At 44.5% G+C, this 13,537-nt stretch overlaps 1 long non-coding RNA gene and 1 pseudogene across 1 annotated transcript; both read left to right on the forward strand.

The window, feature by feature from the left end:
* Nucleotides 1,118-8,749, forward strand: LOC110262301. Its single transcript, XR_002347122.1, has 3 exons — nt 1,118-2,144; nt 4,355-4,440; nt 8,208-8,749. It is a non-coding gene; the product is annotated as an uncharacterized LOC110262301 (long non-coding RNA).
* On the forward strand, nt 12,651-13,382 carry LOC100623385 (annotated as a pseudogene).

Below are 13,537 nucleotides of genomic sequence, written 5' to 3' on the forward strand. Positions count from 1 at the left end.
TCTCTTCAGATGATTCTTCTCCTTGTCTTTAGAGTGTGTCCTGTTGCCTTAAGATTATGATAGAATAAGCTACATTTTTTTTTTTTTTGGCTGCACCTGTGGCATGTGGACATTCCTAGGCCAGGGATTGAAGCCTCACACAGCAGTAACCCAAGCTGCTGCAGTGACAACATTAGATCCTTAACCTCCTGCACCACAAGAGAACTCCAAAATCAGCTACAATTTTGACCAAATTTCTTTTCTTTTCTTTTCTTTTTTTTTTTCTTTTTGTCTTTTCTAGGGGCATACCTGTGGCATATGGAGGTTCCCAGGCTAGGGGTCCAATCAGAGCTGTAGCCGTGGGCCTACACGAGCCACAGCAATGCCAGATCTGAGCCACATCTGTAACCTACACCACAGCTCACGGCAACGCCAGATCCTTAACCCACTGAGCAAGGCCAGGGATCAAACCCAAAACTTCATGGTTCCCAGTCAGATTCGTTAATCACTGCGCCATCATGAGAACTTCCTGACCAACTTTCTTAAAAATATGAACAAATCCCTATTCCTGGCCAGTAACCTAGTTCCGTTCAAGTCCCATCAGGAGATTTGATATTGTGGAAATGCCTGGGTCTGGGGTGTTTTATTAGCCACTGGAACCTTAGGTGCAACACTTTTTGTTTGTTTGTCTTTTTAGGGCTGCACCCACAGCACATGGAAGTTTCCACTCTAGGGGTTGAATTGAAGCTGTAGCCACCAGCCTACACCACAGCCACAGCAATGCTAGATCCAAGCCACCTATGTGAACTACACCACAGCTCATGGCACTGCCAGATCTTAACCCACTGAGCAAGGCCAGGGATCAATCCTGCATCCTTGTAGATGGATACTAGTCAGGTTGGTTTCTGCTGAGCCACAAGGGAAACTCCTCAAGCAACTCATTTTTCCTTTCTCAATGATTCAAATATATATATATTCACACTTGTGTGTGTGACGTTTCTAATTCTTTGAGCATGCACTGTTTTTTGCCATGCCTTGCAGCATATGGAAGTTCCCGGACCAGGGATTTAACATGCACCTCAGTTGTAACCAGAGCTACCGCTGTGATAACACAGGATCCTTCACCTGCTGAGCCACAAGGGAACTCCTCTAACTGAAAGAAAAAAAAAAAAAAAGAAAAGAAAAGAAAAAGGCAAGAACAGGGGCAGAGCTATGATTTTGGAGGGTCTTAAAGCAGATAAAGTTTGGGGAGATCTCTGTAAGAAAAAGAATACAAAAGTACCAAAGCAAAATTAGTTTTGAACAGGAGGATTTGTTCAGAATATTAGCAGAAATGCCAACCAATTGCTAGAGCCTTACAGCTCCAGGTCCTTCTCATCTAAGGCTCTCTGGGTAATTCATCAGGACTGCTTCCTGGCTGTACTCTACCACTCCAATAGTCCAAGGATACCTGTGTGCTTGAGACACCCAAGGACTATAGCGCATTAACTCCATATAAATCTGCCTCTAGGTAAGAAATTGGAGGGCAACTAATGGCATGTTCATATCATCAATGCTGGAAAGGTTTTCAAAATTTAACAGAACATGAACTACAATCACTTTTTTTATTTTAGAATAAATGCATTCATTTCTTATTGCTACTGTAACACATAACCACAAATGTTGCTTACAACTGCTAGGGCTAGAGTAGGCACAGGTGGTTGTAGAAGGCCCAGTAGAGGATCATAAAGAGGGAAACCTGGGAGATGTTGGGAGACCCCTGTTAAGTTCCAGAAAACCATCAGAACAAGACAGCCTTGCTTAACTAGGGGAGGGGTGAAAATTACCTCAGGTCATTGGCTGGGGAATGGGATGAAGCCTGCCTTAAATTCAGACCAAGGGCCAGAGTTTGAAGACTGCCCCTCAGCTGATACACAACTTACTGGATACCAAGGAGGAGCCACTACTTCCAGAAAGGAAGAGGCAGGCCCTTCTGATCCTTACGCCCTTGAATGATAAAACTGTAGCCCACCTGATCCTCGGGCAGAGCCTCCTTGCCTGCCCACTTGCTTCTCTCGCAAGCATCCTGTCCTGATCAATCTGTTTCTTGCCTACCACTCTGTCTCTCACTGACTTCCTCTGCATCGAGGCATAAAAACCTGAACCTCAGTGAGTCCAGACACAGGGTGAGTAATTCTAATTTAAAACCCTGGGTTTAAGTCCTAATCTGGTTTTAGGCTGGGTTCAAGTTGCGGCACGTGGGTTCAAGTCCCAGTGTGTGTTTTGGCTAGGTTCAGGCTGTGAGTGCTGTCAGTTTCACAACCACACCAAAATAGTCTCTTACAATGTGGAGGTTACAAGTGGGCAGTGAGTGTGATGGGGCTAAAAGCCAAGTGTTAGCAGGGCTGCTTCTTTCCGGAGGCCCTGGAGGAGGACCTGTTTCCTTGCCTTTTCCAGCTCAGCGTTCCTCTGCTCCAAAGCCAGGGACAAGTGAAGTTTTTCTTGCATCACATCACACTCTGAATTGGTTTTCTACTTCCCTTCTCGCATTTCGGGACCCTCGTGTCTGCATTCTGTCCATCCAGAGAAGCCAGGATGATTTCTTTACCTTAAAAATGACTAATTTTCATAGTTCTCGTCGTGGTGCAGTGGTTAACGAATCCGACTAGGAACCATGAGGTTGCAGGTTCGGTCCCTGCCCTTGCTCAGTGGGTTAATGATCCGGCGTTGCCGTGAGCTGTGGTGTAGGTTGCAGACGCAGCTCGGATCCTGCGTTGCTGTGGCTCTGGCGTAGGCCAGTGGCTACAGCTCCGATTCAACCCCTAGCCTGGGAACCTCCATATGCCGCGGGAGCAGCCCAAGAAATAGCCACAACAACAAAAAGACAAAAATAAAAAATAAAAAAATGACTAATTTTCCACCATTTGCCTTTTTAAAAATTAATATGTATATGTTTTTGGCCATACTCGAGGCATGCAGAAGTTCCCAGGCCAGGAATTAAATCCTCACCACAGCAGTAACCCGAACCGTGTTAGTGACAACACTGAGTCTTTAACTGCTGGGCCACCAGGGCACTCCCCACTACTATCTGTTTTTTAATTTCATCTACTACCTTAATTCCTCTTTACCATGTAATTTAACATACTTAAGAGTATCTAGGGGAGTTCTCGTCACGGTGCAGTGGAAACGAATCCAACTGGGAACTCCCATGAGGTTGCGGGTTACATCTCTGGCCTAGCTCAGTGGGTTAAGGATCCGGCGTTGCCATGAGCTGTGGTGTAGGTTGCAGACACAGCTTGGATCCTGCGTTGCTGTGGCTCTGGCGTAGGCCGGCGGTTACAGCTCCGATTCGACCCCTAGCCTGGGAACCTCCATGTGCTGCGGGAGCGGCCCTAGAAAAGGCAAAAAGAAAAAAGAAAAAGAAAAGAAAAAAACCCCACACAGTATCTAGAGATTAGAATATGGTCATCTTTGGCGGCAGGAGAGGTGGGGTGGGGGGGCATTATTCTACCATAGTGAGGAAACTATTTGAGAGTTTTGAAAATGTTTTTTGTGATCGGATTCCCATAACACTTTATTGGTTCTCAGTGTGGAGAATTTTTTAGACTCAGATATCCAAGGGAATCCCAACCACGATTATACATCTCAGAAATGAAAGGGCCTCCAAGCTCCACGTGCCCAGAGCCTACTGCCTTTAGTTTTTGCACAAGAAGGCAGCTGCCAAATTCTTCCAACCCTGGAAAATATCAGATGTTGGATTTTCACCTAAAGAAAACAGAACGGCAAAAAGATAACTCTTGGAACACACACTTCTCCTCTCTCCTAAACTGCATACATACCAGAGTAAAGAGAGCTTTTAAAACCACAAATCAGGGGTTCTGTTATGGCTCAGTGGGTTAAGAATCCAACTGCAGGTGCTTGGGTCACTGAGGAGGTGTGGGCTTGATCCCGAGCCAGGAGCAGTGGGTTAAAGGATCCAGCATTGCAGCAGCTGCAGCATACATCGAATCTGGGGCTTGAATTCAATCCCTGGCCCAGGAACTTCCCTATGCCATGGGTGTGGTCATAAAATTTTTAATAAAATAAAAATAAAGGCACAAACCTAGAAGGATAAAGTGAGTGTGGAAAGAAGCAGCACCAATGTTCTGGAAGCTGCAAAGCAGTGAGCAAGTGGTCCTGACTTGGCAGAACTGAGGCAGAATGAATCCTACTTGCTCCAGGGCTCAAGAGAAAAGTCAATTTAAACTTCTAAATCAGAGGCTTGGAAGTGGTGGCACCTGCTACTTCCGGCAAAGGAAAGCAGGTCTGTGTTGAAATTTGGGGCCGGGGTTGGGGAGGGGCGGTTAAAAGCTGTTTGAGAAGCATTGGATTCCTAGATGTTCCTATCTTCCTGCAGTGCTGGCTTACTGCCACCCTCCCCCTGGCACAGTCTCCTCTTTGAAGAGGGTAAAGCAGAAGGTCTCTTTCATAAGCAGAACACAGGTAAGTAAATGACGTCTGCATACTAATTGCAGGACTTCTTCCTTAACCCACAATGACAGCAGCCAGTCTGGTCTTCTGACTTCCAGGCAGAAGACCACACAAGTCCTTTTCTAGGCAGGAATCTCTCTGACCCAAGAGGAAAGACAGTGACAGAGCCATGGGTGTTGACATCAGGGGTTCCCAGCCAGCTCTTCCTACAGGATGTCTCACACTCACTCAGAACTTCCAGGCAGCCCTTGAGGCTCCACTTTTAAATATAACCAGGCAGTCAGGCCTCAGGAGGCATGAGAAGAGCCTCTACATATGAAAACAGAGACTAAAAAACAAACTGGAAAAAAAATGTGGTGAAAATACAAAGTGTGCTGGAGGAAGAAAAGTACAGTAAAAAATAACAACTAGAAGTCCCCTGGTGGTTCAGCGGATTAAGGATCTGGTGTTGTCACTGCTGCTCTCGTTACTGATGGGGCGCAGATTCAATCCCTGGCCTGAGAACATCTATATGCTATAAAGCACAAGGTATAAATCGAGTATGAGGGGAAAATAAAGACATTTTCAGGAGCAGCCAAAACAACAAGATTCAACTCTTAATGTATTTCAATTCACCCATGAAATCAGAATTGGAAGCTATTAAAATTTTTTTCAAAAAATAAAAATAAGCCCTGAAGAAGAAACAGAAGGAGAGGCCCTCAAATCTGCATTTTCAGTGGGCCTAAAAATAGACCCACACTCAGGACCTAGGTTCAAAGAGAAGATGCTGCAAGTTTCCAGTGAGAAAACGCAACACACAAAGGGGAAGGGTTCTGGATGAGTTCATGTTTCTCAGAAGAAATCAGGAAGATAGAAGACGATGGAACAAAGCTTGGGAAAGGCTGAGGGACATTATTTCCAAGCCGGACTTTTATACTCAAATCAAGTTACAAATCAAGTATGAGGGGAAATAAAGACATTTTCAGGCTTTTGGGTTCTTAAAAAATTTACCTCCCACACACGCCTCCTCAAGGAGCTGTGTTCCACCTAAAGGATGAGTAAACCCAGGAGGAAGCCAGGAGCCAGGAAAAGAGATCTGTGCACAGGGAGACACAGGGACCCACAGGGTGATGGTAAAGGGAGATTCTTGGCCAGGAAGCAGCTCGGACAGTTCTGGGAAAGGCTTTTTCAAGATGTAGTTAAGCAAATTCCTGATGTGAATGAACGTATTGAATAGAACGAACACCTAGGAAGGAGATTTTGATTACGCTGCAGGGTGGTTTGAGATTAAATAGTGATGAGTTCCCACCTGGGCTCAGCAGATAGTGAACCTGACATAGTATAGTGTCTGTGAGAATGAGGGTTTCATCCTGGCTTCACTCAGTGGGTTAAGGATCCAGTGTTGCTGGAGCTGTGGTGTAGGCCAGCATCTGAAGCTCCAATTTGGCCTGGGAACTTGCATACGCTGCAGGTGCAGCCTTAAAAAAAAAAAAAAAGATTAAATAATGATAAGTGATAGTGGTCATGGGAAACTAAGCAAATAACCAAGAGAAAGAAACAAGAAAAGAAAAACAAGCTGGAAAAAAAAAAAAAGTCCAGGAAATAAAAAGTAATAGGGAGGTCCATGGCTTGGCGGAAATGAATCTGACTAGCATCCATGAGGATGCAGATTTGATCCCAGGCCTCGATCAGTGGTCAGGGATCTGGCATTGCCGTGAGCTGTAGTGTAGGTTGCAGATGTGGCTTGGATCTTGCATTGCTGTGACTGTGGTGTAGGCTGGCAGCTACAGCTCTGATTTGACCCCTAGCCTGGGAACCTCCATATGCCAAGGGTACAGCCCTAAAATGCAAAAAAAAAAAAAAAAAAAATAGGTAATAGCACATCCAGATCCATTCTGAATAGAAAATTCTGTTTTTATTATAATCCTTAATTCTGTTTTTATTATACTTCTTTATAATAATGTGAATCTTCACTATTAACCCAACCAAAACTCTGCCCCTGGCCTGGTAGATAGAAAAATGGGGAGTATATGAAGTTTGGCAGTGGCAGGAACACAGGAAAGGGAGTTAAATTCTCACCTCAAATAGTGAGAAAAGTAAAAACAACAACAGCAACAAAAACCCACCCACACAAATGCATGAATGTTATTACCTTCTTGTTCTTTTTTTTTTTAACCTCGCCTGAGGCATGTGGAAGTTCCCAAGCCAGGGATCGAGACCATGCTCGCAGCTACCAGAGCCACAGCAGTGAGGACACCAGATCCTTAATCCACTGTGCCACAAGAGGACTTCTGAAAGCATGAATATTATTTGGAGATACAGAAATAGCTATCAAAGAATCAGCTCAAGGATTTTTTTTTTGCTGGGGGCTCTTTTCAGGGCCACATCAATGGCATATGGAGGTTCCCCAGGCTAGGGGTCAAATTGGAGCTATAGCAACTGGCCTACATCACAACCCCAGCAACTTGAGCTCGAGTGGTGTCTGCGACCTACACCACAGCTCATGGCAACACCGGATCCTTAATCCACGAGCGGGGCCAGGAACCAAACCTGCGTCCTCATGAATACTAGTCAGATTTGTTTCTGCTGAGCCATGATGGGAACTCCAGCTCAAGGATTTAAAAGTGGTTGTCTCTGGGGAGGAGAACCTGGGGGAAAGGGCTGAGGGCTGCTATTTATCTTATTCATCCTTGTGGAACTAGTTGATTCCTAAAACTATAGCACTGACAAAAATTAAAATTTTTAAAAATTTTAAAGGAAACAATATTGCTAAGTTAGGAATCTTCCGTTTCTGGATGTACTGTTCATTTTAATGAGATGTTTATAATACACTAGAAGCTCTTTGGAAGAAAAAAAGCCATATTTAGATTTCTTTATATTGGTCCTCAGCTCCCTAGCATCTCCATTCGTTCCTAGTGTAATTATATTAACATTACATTAGCATACAACTTTGCCTTTTCCAGAACTCTAATTAAGATTTTAAAGAAGATGTATGCCAGTGGGAATCTCTCATTCACTCTCTGTTAAACACCTTTCCGATTTGATTATAATTCTACTTATTGATTCCTTCTGGCTTTTGTCTGGCAAACAATTTTTGATTTTTATTACATGAATGCAGTTTGAACTGATCCAGAAAATGGTGTACAAGGTCCAGGTGTGAGATAAATTGGCACAGTAAATAGAAAAGAAGACAGCCATTGGGTAGAAAATAGTAACCGAGCTTACCTCCGCTCATCTGCTTATTAAAAAGACCATGATATGAATTTGCTTCCAATTTATTTTAAGTATTTTGGGGCACCTAATCTACACTTAGCATTATGATAATAATAACAGCCAACATGCTCTATGCTGGGTTCTCACTGCTTTACCATTCTTCATTTAATTGTTGCAGGAACTCTATGATGTAAATTCTCTCTCTCTCTCTCTCTCTCTCTTTTTTTTTTAAAGGGCTGCACCTGAGGCATATGGAGGTTCCCAGGCCAGGGGTCGAATCAGAGCTGTAGCCACCAGCCTACACCTAGCCACAGCAATGCAGGATCTGAGCTGTGTCTGTGACCTACACCACGGCTCATGGCAACACCGGATCCTTTACCCACTGAGCGAGGCCAGGGATCGAACCTGCATCCTCATGGGTACTAGTCAGATTCATTAACCACTGAGCCATGACTGGAACTCTGAAGTAAATACTTGTATTATCCCCGACTTGCAGAATGATGCAGGAGAGGTTAAGTATGTTTCCTGAATTTCTTTGGGAATGGCAGAGCAGGGGCTTAAACCATTATTGCTGTATGTCCCCTCAGGCATGAGCACCAAGGATGGAGCCAGAAAACCAGAGACGAGAAAGGAATAAACTACTCTGGTCCAGCAAGTTCTCTTGTATTTAGTCATTGCACCAATGTGATGAATGAATATTACTTCCTTACATTTGTGACAGAGGTTAGGAAACGCCCAGAGTCACTGAGATAAGCTTCAGCCCTCAAGAAATTGTTTTCGACTGGGAGTTAACACAAACGAGAGGAACCAGCACAACTACAGATGATGTCAGATGTGTGGCAGAAATAAAAATACGGTAAGATCTCCAAGGAAGCAGCATCCGGTCCAGGGCTGATGCTGGGAGACTTCCGTCATGAGCGAAGCCTGGATGTGTTGATTCTGGATGGACAGAGAGGAGGGGTGAACAGCATCCTTCTCTTCCATACTTGCAATTTTCCTCTTTTTGTAAACATTGACTCTTTTACAAGAGATTGGCTTCAGCATCGACAAAAACTCATTTCCAAATTCCTTTCTTTTTAGAGCCACTTGCCTACGCTTAGAAAAGGATAAGCTTGAGTAGCAGAGCAGAATATGGGAACTCAAGAGGAGGGAGGTTGTTCTCTCTCTCTCTCTCTCTCTTTTTTTTTTTTTTTTTTTTTTTTTTTGTTGTCTTTTCTAGGGCTGCTCCCGCGGCATATGGAGGTTCCAGGCTAGGGGTCCAATCGGAGGTGTAGCCGGCTCCTTCACCCACTGAGCAAGGCCAGGGTTCGAACCTGCAACCTCATGGTTCCTAGTCGGATTCGTTAACCACTGACTGCGCCATGATGGGAACTCCGGGAGGTTGTTCTCTTAAGGTTAAAGGGAGGGAAGGGGTAAATGCTGAGAGAAAAGAAAAGTCAGAATACAGGAAAGAAAGTACAATTCCCTGGAAGAAGCCCATCTTGAGATAGGACTTGGAGGCAAAGCCTTCCTGGCCCAGACCATTGATCCTGTATGCTCTCGGCAAGGTTTTCATAAATAAGGTGCTGCCACTTTTTTTTTTTTTTTTTTTTTTTGAAGAATTTCAGAGGTGTAGGTGAAAAGAAAGCTTTCTCTCAGCCAAGACTTGTGCAGTTCCTTCAGATCAGCGGCACATCAGCTCAAGCTAGGGAAGTACTGCTACCGCTTAGCATTTGGGAGGGAGCCAGGGCGACGTTCCGCAAATATGGGTTCCATCTACTCGAAAATAATTGCCTTTACATCTTGTGACATCTTCCATGGACTCTGCAATGAAAATCAATTATCATCCCTTTTGGTGGGAGAAACTAAATTAGAAAGAGAAGTGATTAGAAACAGAAGGCAGCTTGACGCTTGTGATGCCAAATTTGCTCAACATGTGATTCGAAAGCCGTGGATAAGTTTTTCTGGCCATTCTCCCAATTAACAACCTTTAGCTTACTTAAAAGCCAAAATTCGTGACTCAAAAGAGCGTGCTAGGAAGAAATTTTTGACAGATAAAATTAGTTATTCCTGGCAACATCAAATAACATATACATACACTCATGTACCTTTTTTTGAAATGAAGCTCAAAATATACCAAGATCTAACTCAAATTGCTCCCCAAGCCTCCAACACTCAGGAGAGCTGATGCTTATCACGTGCTCACTCTGTGCCAGGCATTGTGCTTAATTCTCACACCAACATTATGAATTACGTATTATTCTTGCATAACCTTATTTTTTAAATGATGAGGTTCCATCAAGGACAAGCTAAATAACGGTCTAACACCACAAAGGTAGAAAATGATAGTTCGAGGAGTTCCTATTGTGGCACAATGGAAATGAATCCGACTGGTAGCCATGAGGATGCAGGTTCGATCCCTAGCTTAGCTCAGTGGGTTAAGGATCTGGCGTTGCTGTGAGCTGTGGTAGGTCGCAGAGGCAACTCAGATCCTGAGTTGCCCTGGCTGTGGCTGTGGTGTAGGCTGGCAGTTGCAGCTGCGATTTAACGCCTGACCTGGGAACTTCCATATGCCATGCATGCAGCCCTAAAAAGCAAAAAAAGATCATTTTAAACTTGAAAGATGGGAACTCCCAAGCCAGAATAATTTTATCAACAAAATAAAGTAGTATTGGGTTATAAGGTAAAGTATAAAATAAATATTCATGATTCCATATTGACATAAATAAATGACTGAATAGATGAATAACATGAGAAGAGAGGGAGACAGGTCTCCCTTGCACAAGAATTCCAAGTAATTTATGTAGATAGTCTGTCCTTAAGGAGGTGGAGTTTAACTTCCCACTCTTTCTTTTTTTTAATTTTTAAAAATTAAAGTATAGTTGATTTACAATGTTTGTCACGTTCTGTTCAATTTTTTCCTTTTATTTAAGGCTGCATCTGTGGCATATGGAAGCTCTGGGGCTAGGGGCTGAATCCCTAGCTGCAACTGAGGCCTACACCGGATCTGAGCCACATCTGCCATAGCTTGTAGCAATGCTGGATCCTTCACCCACTGAGCAAGGTCAGGGATTTAACCTGCAACCTCGTGGTTCCTAAGCAAACTCACAGAGACAGTGCCAGGTTCTTAACCTGCTGAGTCACAATGGGAACTCCTATCTTCCTACTCCTTAAGTATGGGCTGCATATAATGACTTTCTTCCAAAGAGTACAGTACAGAAAGGGGAGCTGGGGTGAGGGAGAGTAACTTCTTACAGTGGGGAAACCTAACCAACACCACCTCAGCCAGGTGCTCAATGCCAATATCCACAGGAAGTAGTGCTACGACGGAGTTCCCTGGTGGCTCAGCATGTTAAGGATCTGGCATTGTCACTGCTATGACTCTGGTTACTGCTCTGGCACGAGTTCGATCCCCGACCTGGGAACTCTTACATCCTGTGAGCATGGTTAAAAAAAAAAAAAAAAAGTAGTGCTGCTACTAGGTATCCTTGATATGTGATGAAAATGGCTCTTTGCTTCTGTGGTTTTCCTCTCTTTACAAACGTATCACCAGTCAAGGTATGAGAAAAATGAGACAAACTGCAACAGAGGGGCATCATATAAAACCCTTGGTCAGTACTTCTCAAAAGTGTCGAGATCATCAAAAGCAAGTCTGGCAAACTGTCACAGCCAAGACAGTTACTGAAGGGAACTTGAGTCCCCTGGCTGTGCTTCAGCTCTTTGGAACTTAGGAGACCAAAGCCATGTTCTACAAACAGGAAATGAGGGACACACAGGGGCTTTGGTGCCCCCAGGGACCATGCAGGGTCCTGCTCGGTTTTAAGAAGAGGCTAAGGAAACATGACGATTAAATGTAAAGTAGTATCCTGGAGTTCCCGTCGTGGTGCAGTGGTTAACGAATCCGACTAGGAACCATGAGGTTGCGGGTTCGGTCCCTGGCCTTGCCCAGTGGGTTAAGGATCCGGCATTGCCGTGAGCTGTGGTGTAGGTTGCAGACGCGGCTTGGATCCCGCGTTGCTGTGGCTCAGGCGTAGGCCGGTGGCTACAGCTCCAATTGGACCCCTAGCCTGGGAACCTCCATATGCCGAGGGAGCGGCCCTAGAAAAGGCGAAAAGACCAAAATAAATAAATAAATAAATAGTAGTAGTAGTAGTATCCTGGAATAGAAAAATAAAGGGAGGGGGGCTTAGTTAAAAACTAAGAAAATCTGATATTCCTGTGTGGCTCAGCAGCTTAAGGATCCAGTGTTGTCACTGACATGGCTTGGGTTGCTGCTATGACTTGGGTTCCATGCTTTGCCTAAGAACTTCCACAAGCCACAAGTGCAGCCAAACGCCCCACCCCCCAAAAAACCCACAAACCTAAGGAAATCTGTATACACCATCGACTTTAGTTATTAATAATGCATCAATATTAGCTTCCAAATTGTGGCAAATATACCATACAAACTTAAGATGTTCATTTGGGAGAACGCTTCTTTCTCTACTCTCAATTTTTCTGTAAATCTAAAACTGCTCTAGGAATTCCTGTTGTGGCACAACGAAGTGTCTCTGCAGTGGCAGGTAATCAGGTTCAATCCTCAGCCCAGCACAGTGGGTTAAGGATCTGGCATTGCTGTAGCTGTGGTGTCTTAACTCTGGCTTACATTCAGTCACTGGCCTGGGAACTCCATATGCCACAGGGGCAGCCAAAAGTAAATGAATGAATGAATGAATGAGTTCTAAAAATAATGTGCCTTTTTTTTTCTCTTTCTATGACTGCACCTGTGGCATATGGAAATTCCCAGGGCTGGGGGTTGAATAGGAGCTGCACCTGCAAGCCTAAGCCACAGCCACAGCAGCACCAGATGGGAACAGCATCTGCGACTTACACTTGTGGCAGAGGGTTACTCTGAGCTAGGCCAGAGATCAAACCACATCCTCATGGATACCATGTTGGGTTCTTAACCGGCGAGCCGCAAATGGGAACTCCCAATGAGCATTTTTTAAAAAGTCTCTTGCTTCAATCAGAACCTAGTATTTTGGTCACTCCAGAGGCAGGGGAGAAGCCAGATGGTTCACACCTTGAGTGGACAAGTGTCGAACAGCAGGAGCCTGTCCTCATGGAGATGATCTTTTATAATGGATTTCTTCTCGGGCATAGCTGTATTTGTGGCTTGTTTTTCAGAACTCTGCTTCAGCAAGATATGAAAAAGAGAACAGGCTATAGAAGCTCATCTGATTCTAGACATGATGATGGAAGAGGGCCACCAGGAAACCCCCTCAGTAAAATGGGTCCGATTAATCATCTGTGTGGCCTGAATCCTCCACCAGTGGGCTGGTGGAGAAGGAAGGTGTATGTCTGCTCTAAGAAGCAAATGACTGGGAGTTTTCTTTTGCGGCAGAAGGTTAAGGATCTGGCATTGTCACTGCAGCAGTTCTGATCACTGCTGTGGCGAAGGTTTGATCCCTGGCCCAGGAATTCCATATGTCTGCAGGTGCAGCCAAAAATAAATAAATAAATAAGAAGCAGACACTGGACAAGCACTTCACAGCAGAAGGAAACCATCAAGAAATGGAGCACTGACCACACTGGACAAGTTAGATGAATGTGTGCGTGTAAACAAGGATGGCTTGTCTCGCAGGAAGAATGAGGTCGTGCCTTCCCTCTGCAGGGATCTAGCATGACCGACTCTCAGTTCTCTAAGTGCACATGTTTGTCTCATCTTCTCTGTATTAATACAGTTTTTTGTTTTGTTTTTTCTGTCTTGTTTTTTAAGGGCCACACCTGTGGCATATAGAGGTTCCCAGGCTAGGGGTTTAATTGGAGCTATAGCTGCTGGCCTACACCACAGCCATAGCAACACCAGATCCGAGCTGCATCTGTGAGCTACACCACAGCTCATGGCAACGCCGGATCCTTAACTCACTGAGTGAGGCCAGGGATTGAATCCGCCACC

This window comes from Sus scrofa, chromosome 9 (assembly GCF_000003025.6).
Source record: "Sus scrofa isolate TJ Tabasco breed Duroc chromosome 9, Sscrofa11.1, whole genome shotgun sequence".
Classification (NCBI taxonomy): domain Eukaryota; kingdom Metazoa; phylum Chordata; class Mammalia; order Artiodactyla; family Suidae; genus Sus; species Sus scrofa.